Genomic DNA, 11,411 nt, shown 5'->3' with positions numbered 1-11,411 from the left:
CCTTTCACCCTGTTCCTTGGTTATGAAATACAATTCCCGAAGAACACACATGTGCAGACTGCTGTATTTGCACTTGTGCAAGACCCGCCTTCGTATAAGGTCAGTACTTCTACAGTTTAGACGCAAACTTGAAAAAAGTGATGGTGATTGCAGCAAAGAATACCGTATTTACATGTTTGTAGGTCGACCCATTTTTTTTCAAATCTGACAATCCAATGTTGGGGGTCAACTTAGAATCGAAACTGAACCGTGAACCGCTAGTCACGGCAAGAGAAAGGAAAAATCAGGGACACTACGGCGGGGTTACACCTTTGTACCTATGTTTGCATGGTTGCGGTAGAAGCATAGCGCGTCAATTTTGCGTGTTGCATACATTTTGATGTCAATACAGGCGATGCCCTCTATTTAAACTTGGCGCTCCCAATCGGTGCCCATTGGCCACCGTACCTAGAGCGACAAACCTCCCACCATCGAGTTCTGCAATGTATTGAACAATGTGATATGATCGTGGCTACGTTTGCGCCGTGAATTGAATCAAGGAATTCGCTAATGCTAATTTTGTTTATGAGTGACCAAAAAAACACTCCTTGAATGCGAGTAATGTACTCATGAGATAAAGAAAATCGCGTACGGCTGCTTCCGTCAGCCTCATGTTTGTTTTGGTATCCTGCAGCGTGGCAGGGGCCGCTTGGCCACCGTACCTAGAGCGACAAACCTCCCACCATCGAGTTCTGAAATGTATTGAACAATGTGATATGATCGTGGCTACGTTTGCGCCGTGAATTGAATCAAGGAATTCGCTAATGCTAATTTTGTTTATGAGTGACCAAAAAAACACTCCTTGAATGCGAGTAATGTACTCATGAGATAAAGGAAATCGCGTACGGCCGCTTCCGTCAGCCTCATGTTTGTTTTGGTATCCTGCAGCGTGGCAAGGGCCGCTTCCAGTTGCTTGGATGGTCGTCATCTCGCAGTGAATGTGTTCTTGCAAGTAAAGTTTCACGCTCAACCCACAGCGTATGGTTATTCCATGAGCTTGTACAGAAGCTTTTCTTTTTTTTTAAGGAAACATTTACTGCGTGCACCACGAGTGCAAGGCTCTGGCGGGAACATCAATCATTGATGGAAAAGTTGCCGTTTGGGGGGTTTTGGTAGTTGACGAGAGAGCTTCTCATTTGAGCTCTGAGATACAATATTTTAGACGGCCGCATGCTTCTGTCACTTCTGTTGTGCATGCGCTGAATCTTCGCACCTGTCATGAGCGTCCTGGGTACAAAGAACTTTCGGCGCTCATTCACAGCAGCATTCAAATGGGCTGCTGTCCTCCATACCGACGAAACTAAAGTGCACAGCAGGATGCAAGTTCATAGTCTGTGAACGTGTGGTGCGGCAGTGGCGGGTTCAGCGCGAGGGAATTTTCTCATGAGACTCCAAGCGCCGTGGTTTTCGCGGGCCTAAGTCAGGATGCTTTCCGGAGCTGAAGACGAAGCTTGCGGCATATGTTACTGATCTACGCAATTGATCATTGTTGGTCACATGTGCAATGATCACGCAACAAACCCATGTCTTCGCTTCGAAAGCAAGGATACCAAGGACTCAGTTCAGAGCTAGTGGGGCCTGGGCATCTAAATTTATGAAGAGGGCTGGCTTCTCCCTACGTAGACGCACCAACGTGTGCCCAAAGTTGCCAGCCACATACGAGGAGAAGGTCCATCTTCCCTAGGCACTCTGAAACTCCGCGACTCCCGACTGTATTTGCTTGGCCAGATTGGCAATGCCGACCAAACTCCCTTATACTTTGACATCACCAGCAATACGACAGTGAGCGTTAAGGGAGCACGCAATGTAAGTCTGCTCACAATGAAGCTGTGTTTTACTGTTATGCTTGCCAGATGGCACCAAGCTTCGCCCGTACATGGTGTTCAAAAGGAAGACAATACCTGAAGAAGTACTTCCTAAAGGCGTTGTACGGCCGAATGCAAAGGGCTTTATGAAGGATGACACCGTAGTGGAGTGGTACTGTCTGGTGTGGTTCCTGAGGCCGGGGGCGTCTCTCAAGAGAGCCATCCTCAACCTGCTAGTGTTGGACTCATTCCGGGGCCACCTCACCGACGAGGTGAAAGCGGTACTTCACAAGGAGCGCACCAACATGTCCGTAATCCCCGGCGGCTTGATTTGGCAGCTCCAGCCTCTTGATGTGGGGGTCAACAAGCCTTTTAAGGACCTGCTACGCTGCGAATACGACGACTGGATATTCACAGAAAACCGCGAACTTACCCCAAGCGGGCGTGTCAGGAGGGCCTCCGTGGCTACTGTGTGTGGGTGGGTTCTCTGCGTGGGCGGCAGTACCGTGTGATGTTGTGGTGTGGTCGTTCGCCAAATGTGGACTCTCACTTTATGACGACATGCTGTGAGACCGCAGCAGCTATGACGGCAGTAGCACCAGTGAGGACGACTCCAGTGACCATAGGTAGTCTTCAGCAACCACATCAATAAATTTCTCTTGTGTGAAATGCGCTTGCACGTTTTTTTCCCCTTTGAGGCATGCGATTTTTGGATGGTCAACCTAGATTCGAGTCGACTTACAAGCATGTAAATACGGTATTTAATCAGGATTTCCTTACTGCTGTGTTTATTGGCAGCTGCGCATGTTCTGTGCAGTTGCTGTGATATTCTGTCCTACAATTTCAGCATATTGAGTTATGTTGGCAGTTTTGTAGGTGTGTGCTCCTCGGGAATAACTTTGCATCCCTCAGATTTGCAGGATGCATTTACAGCCGCTAACTGAAACCGCTGTTGTGGAAGCTAGTACGTGTTGCAGTAAAAATTGGCAATGGATAGCTCGAGTCTCCACTCTCAATGTGGCAAACAGTACCACTCAAATTAGGCCAGACCTGCAGAATAGTCTTATTCGTTCTCACGGTGTTCAGCAAAGTAAAACTGACAGTGATCCGACATTGACAGCGTGGCTTGTGCTCAGCTACCCTGGCGCTGTTACACTTAAGAAATGCTGCAAATTTGTTAATGCATTCATAGACAAACCATTGGGTGCAGGTGCTGTTTTTCCTGTTTTTCATTTTCCCTTACCCTTCCCCCAGTGCAGCGTAGCAAACCAGAATCTCGTCCGGTTAGCCTCCCTGCCTTTCCCATACCGTTTATCTCTCTCTCTCGTGAACTGAAATGCTTAGAGGAGGACACTCGGAATTCTCTGGCGGAACATGTGTACCCTCTTCATGCCTGCTTCTTTTCCTGAATCTTCCTGGAATGTCCGAAATCTCTTTGGAGGCCTCGAAATGAGGTGGCCTTTTCACCCGGGGTGTACCTTGCGAAGACGATTTCCGAGGACCAAAGTATTGTCCTCCTTCCTGCTTTTGTATTGGCGGATGTCCGTCCGCGATGTCTTCCTGACGTGTTCCGAGTCCGACGCTATTGACGAAGTGCATGGTCATGCTAACTACACGTTTCATGTTACGGATCGCCGAAAAAGATGCTGCGTGGTCGGAGACGAACTGTGCATTTCGTTGACCATCGCTAGCACAAGAATCGCTCCCCGCGGCTTAGCAGCAGACTGAGAACCAAATTTTGCGGTGGCAGTGGTCACTGAAATGTACGGTTCGTGTCTAATCTATCGGCATCATTTGGGCGATCCGTAACACATTAGCCTGACCGGTTGCAAGTGGGAGAAGGATGATTTAGCAAAGACAGCAAGCATATACAAGGGTTTCATCATTACCCGCCCCCACATACTCAAACCGACACCAGAACTCTGATGGCCATGTCGTAATGAAGGCATTGATAGCAACGTATTAGACGACTACATGAAGCAAAGGTACTTTTATCAGCCGTATAAATTGCAATAAACATTCGCTTAATAATTAGCAAGCATGGTTTTACGTGTGCACAGGCAGGCATGAACAATGAACAAATCTCACTCGATGACCGCGAACGATCACTGTCGCAACGGTGGCGTGATGAAGAGCGCTGGCATCGAGAAACGAACGCTTGAGGCTGCCTCTCGCTTCAACGTGTGTTCGACACACGAGATTGTGCGACTTCTAACGGTAGGCGCTCGGGAAAGCAGCGCGTACGAAGCGACGAGCCATCTCGGTTCCCCGAAAGTTTGCACCCGCCGCAGATTACCTAAAAGTTACGGCGCATTGGCTCGTGTATGGACTCAGCCGCGCGGACACGCTGCGCAGCCACGGACGGAGTAGAGGAGACGCGCTACCTCCCCCCCCCCCCCCCCCCCCATACACATGCACACACGAGCTAGCGAGTGCTTGGTAACTGTTACCGCGCGCTCACCACCGCCGCTCACCTCCCGCGCTATAGTACGCGTTTCATCATGTTGGGCATACGAGCAGTCAGCGCGCATCAAGGAATCTGCCTTCTCGGCCTGCCCTCCCAGCAGCAGCTGATCCAGTGATCGAGCTCCAACAACGGAGGAAAGAGAAAATATCCCAGTTTTGCCCAGAAGGCGAAGCATCGCTTGCGATAGCAAAATATTGGACAGCTATACGAGGTTAATAATAGTTTTATCGGCAGGGAAAACTTGCAAACATTTGCTTACTAATTAACCAATTAAATTAAGCATGGTGTCACGCGCGCACTGGCAAACATCTCGCTTGATGTGTTTACACATACACTGGCTGTCAAAACTTACATGAGGGTCACCGGCAGCAGCAGCGAGTGAATTGCCCTTCGTGCAGCCTCTCGCTTCAACGCGTACTAAGCGGCGAGAACAGCATACACGAACCCACCAGCCTTCGGCGCGCCTAGACTCTATTCATCTGAGATCGCCCGTAAAAGTAGGGCCCGCGCCATACGCATCCGTCGCCGGAATACTACGCCTCCCCCTCGTTTCCTTTCGCACGATGGACGACGGCGGTTCCTCCCCGCTTTCCTCCCTCGCGCGCGCGAAATGAGCCACCATCCTTCTCGGCTCTGACTTGGCGTTCCCCGAACCTCACAAGTGGCCGCCACTTTGGCTGAGGCAGGTGCCTGGCCCCTGTCATTACTCTTCCTGCAACAGGGGTTACGACACATTGATCGCCTACACCATGCCACAGATGGTCAAACACTCCTGACCCGCCTACGCTCCCGGCCAGCATCACACATGGGACGGCTATGTGGCCTCTATAAGGAACTCGTAGGGGACACGCCTGCAAACGCTGTACAGCATCGTCCACCACATCGGCCACCAATCCCTATTTCGACGGAGCGGTCAGGTGTCTCGAAGAACCGTTCCCCAGCATGTGCCCTACAGCAGACGGCAGCCTCTCTCCTCCAAGAGAGACTTGGGGACCACCTTCACATCTTCGTCGATGGATCCGTGATACCGGAGACGGGCTCATCCACAGCAGCCTGCGTTGCACCGGCCCTACAAAAGAGCAAGCTGTGCCGTCTACCGGGACATGCAAGCTCTACCGCAGCAGAGCTAGCAGGACTCCACCTTGCTGTGGACCTACTTGCAGATGAGCTACTAGCGATCCCGGCAGCCATCTTCTGCGACTCCAAGGCGTCGCTGCTCTGCCTGCAGAACCCTGACAGGGCTAGCCATGGGGTTGCGCTGCTCTCAAGACTGACGGCCCTTCAGGACGCAGGATGCTCACTATCCCTGCATTGGCTACCGGCACACGTGGGGATCCCGGGCAATGGAGAGGCGGACGTTGTTGCAAAAAGTGCGCACCATTCAAGCGTCCCCCTCAGCGCTGCTGTAACGGCCGCAAACTTCTCGAGACACAGGCTGCGCCGGCACATCATCGCCTGCCACCCGGACAAACGGGTATCCCTGGGCCGGCCTCCACTGCCTCTTCCACAGCACGGCCTCCTACGAAGGGATGCCTCGTTGCTGCTCCGACTGCGAATTGGCTGCTACTGGACGGCAGCCCGCCGGCACCGCCTTGGGAAAGCCACCTCGCCAGCCTGTGTCTCCTGTGGTGAACCAGACACTCTGGAGCACCTCCTGCTGGCCTGCCCTGCTCACCTGCAGCACCGCGGCCGACTTCTGCAAGAGTTCCACCGCCTGGGGCTCCCATGTTCACGACAGGAAGATATCCTCTTCCCCTGTCGTAATCAGCTACCAGCCTTGCTAAGTGTCGTCGAGTACCTCGACTCGTCGGGGCTCTCGGCGAGACTATAGGAAATTTCTACAAAGACGGATGGCCTAACGGCCATCCCAACACCTCGGGCTTCCTGATCCGCCACTACTTCACTTCTACTGGGCCACCTCCTATACGGTCTACCTCCAGCCTGCTCCTCCGGTCGAGCCCACTGGGCCCTCCCGGCTGGGCTGCTCTGATGCTGCTCGGACGACCATCTACCTTTCTCCCTCCTAGCCTCTCTTTCTTTTAATCCCATCTCCCTCACCCTGCGTGATCACTACCTTCTGCAAGCCGTGCCCCCGCATGGCTTGCAGAAGGTAGTGCGAGCCTTTCGCCCTTTCCCACAAGAACCACTTCTCTCTCTCACTCGCACCCACAGCGTGCGGTCGCAATGTTATCGCACGTCGACTTTATAGGGAACATCACGGCGACACCGATCCGCCGCGGTGGCTTGGCAGCTATGGCGTTGCGCTGCTAAGCACGAGGTCGCGGGATCAAATCCCGGCCGCAGCGGCCAAAATTTGATGGGGGCGAAACGCAACAGTGCTCGTGTCCTGTGCATTGGGGCCACGTTAAATATCCCCTTGTTGTCAAAATTAATCTGGAGTCCCCCACTACGGCGCGCCTCATAATCAAATCGTGGTTCTTGCACGTAAAACCCCAGAATTCAATTACGGCGAAGCCCATGACGACGGCGGAAATTCGCCTGAATTGTGCAGTCAACCACAAAAGTTTACGGACTACGGGATGTCTGAAAACGTTCAATTTCCGAGCAGCATATAACGGTAGTCAGTAAGACCGAAGATCACAGTGCTGTTCATATATACTAGTAGAAGCTGTAAATACTAATACTAGACTGCGCTGGTATTCAGTTTTTTCCCTCTGATCTCTGGTTCTGTACAATTTTGTGGTTGACTATACATGATCAACGAATAAACGAGCGCGGTCTGGTCTGGTGGCCTAAAAGAATCCTGGATAGATGATTCTCCCTCTGGCGTCACCCCGGCAGTAAGGAGATGAAGCCTTCGGCCTACGTTATTTATTCAACGATCGTTCTGTCTATCTCTGTGACGCGCGCATCCGAAACTCGGATCACTTAATTTCCAGTACAACACATGCCGTGTTACCAGCGAGGCCGCCTGCGACTGGCGTGATCTTATTCATAGCGTTTCTGAAGCGAACCGTTGCAAGATCCCGGCCCAGTTTCCGCAATGAAATCTATCTCTTTCCAATATATAGCGTACTGCTAGAGCACGCTCCAACGTACCCGCGATAGCACTGCGACCGCGAAAACGCTCATTGAGTGTCCGTCTAATTGCTATCACAAAAATCGGCGGACTTCAGCGACTATACTGCGGCACTTGTCTCGTGTGACAGCAGTGCGCTGCCTCGGCTGGCCCCAACTTAATTTGTGCGCAATTCCTGCGCCCCCCCCCCCCCCCCGCTTCTTTAACCTGTGAAAAATGGTGCCGCCATAAGGACGAAGCAATGAATGCGATAGCAACCTGTTAGAATGTTATAGTTGTAGTGGCAGTATTTAAGTAAAGGTAAGCTAAGTAAAAGCGAACCGTTGTGCTAGCCTGCTAGGGGTCCTCTGCACCCTGCCGTCTGAAAATCTCGTTTATGTTTATTAATCAAAGTGAACGTTTTCATAGCGAATTTATCACCATTTTTTCATATCTGGTATGTTTCAAACCTCTTTCCTCGGCCGGTCCCTGGAGTAATGCACAGCCGCGCCAATAAATTTACATCGTGTTCAAGTCTGAGCTCTATTATTGTTTCGCACTTTTAATATTTAAGGCTGAGAAGATTTAGGATAAAAGGTATGCGCCATGGGTGTTTCGGTTCATGGCATTTGCTTGTGGACTACCATTCTCGAAATTCTGAGGAATAACTTTGTCAAGAATGTAAAACCTGGTATGAGCAGCTTCAGTGATAGAATGGCGTGGTTATATAACGCATGTCATATAGCATGGCATGGCATATAGCAACATATACTTTAATATATGTGGAACTTGACGGTGAGGGCAGAAAAGCGCTTGGATTGTCCCTTAATTTTTATCGCAATAAAATAAAGTAACAGTTTCGCCAGAAAGGCGAAGCATCGATTGCGATAGCAAATTGTGGATACGAAGTAAGCATAGTATAGTTTAATCAGCCGTATCGGGGGCGAGCTCCACGATTGGAAGAGCTGGCGCCACCGTCGGCGTGACGTGGCATGAGGGATCACGTCATCACGTCGGCTGCTTCGGAAGCGCCGAAGCGAACTGAAAACGAAAGTTTCAAGTTTCACCTGCGCTGCGGTTCTGATTAGCTGGTGAGGTTTTCCCGCCTTGGGTATCTGCCTGACAGCATTTGAAAATACTATAATAGGTGGTGGCTGCTTTTGGAGGCGCGCAGCATGGTAGGCTACTACTGTTCGGTGCCGCAGTGCCGGACGTACACAACGGAGCGTGGTGTCAGCCTTATTCACAGGTAGCCGCAGGACAAGAAGCTGCGCAAAGCGTGGCTCGCGAGACTTAGAACCGGCAAACAGCCATCGGCTAGAACTCGGGCATGCAGCTAGCACAGACGCGAGGAAGATTTCTGCTACGGAGTGAGGACTGCGATGTTCGGTAAGTGGCAGAAAACGCGCACTGAGACGTTCGCCCACGCCCGCTGCCCGGCTAATTTCATGACGCTTTATTTGGTCTATGCACTTCTTGATGCTAGATTCTGGCAATTTCACTGGAATAGAAACGGAGCGGTAAGAAACATTTAAAAAAGGCATGACACATGGTCATGTTTGTGTTATGAATTAATGTACTGGATTACGAAAAAGAAGCGGCATGAAATCGCACGCTGAGAAGACCGATAAACATACCATGCGACGCAACTTGAGAAATAATATTAAAACGTCCAAGAATTTACAAGAAAAAAAAAGATTGAATCGTCGCGACGGCACATCATAGTCGCAGTAGGCGTCCAAGTCTCTATAACGAAATTATTTTGAACAGCACTGATAGCGTCCACGCAACAATGGTTGCTTGTGTACTGTCAAATGCTCATATTCTGCGGGCTAAAGCTCACGGCACGGTACGAAAACGCGCTCGCAGCGAAAGCAAAACATTGTGCGCGGACATGCATGCAGATCTACGCGCAGTCGGTCGCTGCGAACCCGTGCAATCGCTCTGTTAAGGCTTCATTCTGTTATGATCCATTCGGTTATACAGACAGCCCATTATAAGAACATATTTCGGATAGTTTACTCTCAGCGTTTGGCTACCTTTCACGCAAGAAGCCGGTTCGGGAGACGTATTCCATCACGGCGACGGCGCGCAGTGGTGCTCACTGTACATATTCGGTATAGAGATATCGTCTGCAAACGATTCTATGCTTTCAGTTTGCCCAAGATTATTATTTTGACAGTAAGAAACTTCCCTCGTTTTGAGAGTACTTACAGATATGTCTAGGAAGGCTGCCGCGTGGTGTTTTTATTGAGCGCCGTAAGCCAAACCTGTGAGAAGCGCGCGGCGTTATTCCTCATACTATGCAAGGAGCTGTTTCCGACAGATGGCGACTTCGTAAGTCCTCGCCCCCAACAATACTTGTAAACATAGACATACTAACTAAATTGCTAACTAAATTGACGAACATGGTGGCACGCGCGCAGAAGCAGACATAAGCGCATCTCACTCGATGACCGCGGAAACTCGCTGTCAAAACGCGGCAGCAGCGAGCGAATTGACCTTCGTGCTGTAGCTAGCATCAACACGAACTAAGACCGCGAAAACACAGCGCGGCGCGGTCTCTGTACCAGTCGCAAATGGCTTTCAAAATACAGCGGCCCGGGCGCACGCGGCAGCCCGGGCTGCATGGAGTAGAACGCGGAGTCCCCTCTTCCCGAAGCCTTGCGCGAGATGGAAAGCGGCACGCTTCCTCCCCGCTTTCGTCCGTTGCGTGCGCGAGATTGTGCCGCGATCGCCGGCTCACCTTCGCACGCTTTCACTCGCGCATACAGCATACGGCGCGCGGCGACGATTTTATCGCCCTTCGACTATATACAGAACCTCACGGCGACGGCGACGACAGAAATGCGCCTGGAGTGTCCATATAAATTTAACCAAACAAAAAGTGCAACGCACGCACGCAACGGCGCGAACAGACCTGGGGCGATATGCGGCCACTGGCGGGTTTAGAGGCCTGATTTTCTTTCTTTTTTTGTGTGTGACAAGACATCAAATATTAGAATTCAAGTTATTCAAACTCAAAATTCCTAAATATTCTAAGGTAGGTCGACCATCTTTGCACTTTTGGTAATAGGAGTTGGTGTCGACTGCGTTCATTATTTTTTAGGTGCTGTAGATAATTCAACTTTCACGTGAATAAGCTCGAGCATCAAAGAAGCAGTGTTATATATGTCTTTAGGCCATAGACGATTAGTACGCCGACTGCTTTAACTAGGTCCGACGGTCGATCATGCGTTCGGCTCGTGCCGAATCGCGCAGACCTCCTTCCCAGCAATTCAACACTGGAATAGGCCATTTTTCAATCTATGGCCGTCGCACGTGCGTTCTCATGCCACTTAGGCGGAGAGTGGCGCCTACACGTCCTTAAACGCACTCAATGCGTCGCGCTGAGCTTCCAGACGTTGAGCTGTGCGATGCGAATGTATATGCCTGTTTAGACAGAAAACAGTTCCCAAGCGGGTGGTATATTCGGGCAATCTAGTTTGCAACCCATCCAGGCCTTTACGGTCGATGGCCTCTACGCTATGAGTATACTTGTGTCTTGGCTCTTCCTTCTGTCGTCATCATCGTCGTCCATCTTGTTCGTCTCTCCTCTCTTTACTCTAACGCGGAGGAGGAGGAGAAAGTTGAATGTTAAGAAAGGCGTGCAGAGAGGTCTGCCTGAAGTACATTCCTCTAGCCAGCTTCTGTTGAATGTTAAGAAAGGCGTGCAGAGGTCTGCCTGAGGTATACATTCATCTCGCCAGCTTCTCTGAGCTGGCTAGAGGAATGCACCTCAGGCAGACCTCTGCACGCCTTTCTTAACATTAAACTTTCTGTATCACTTCCTCCCTCACCAATTCTCTTTGGAAATCCTGGGGGCACGCGCGTCGTCCTTGGGATCAATCGATGTTCGTCTTTGCTGCCGGTTCGAAGCCGAGGCAGCTTTCTTGCACATTTATTCATTGAATACGTATTACACACGGTTAGTTGATATTATGAAACTTTGTAAAATGTGAAACTGTATAATTTGTTGACTGCACAAACTTGCAAATTTTCAGCGACCAAGCCAAGAGCAATCACCGTTGCAGAATTTTGC

The sequence above is a fragment of the Dermacentor variabilis genome, chromosome 9, assembly GCF_050947875.1.
Source record: "Dermacentor variabilis isolate Ectoservices chromosome 9, ASM5094787v1, whole genome shotgun sequence".
Taxonomy (NCBI): domain Eukaryota; kingdom Metazoa; phylum Arthropoda; class Arachnida; order Ixodida; family Ixodidae; genus Dermacentor; species Dermacentor variabilis.
Note: the sequence above shows the minus strand (reverse complement) of the source record.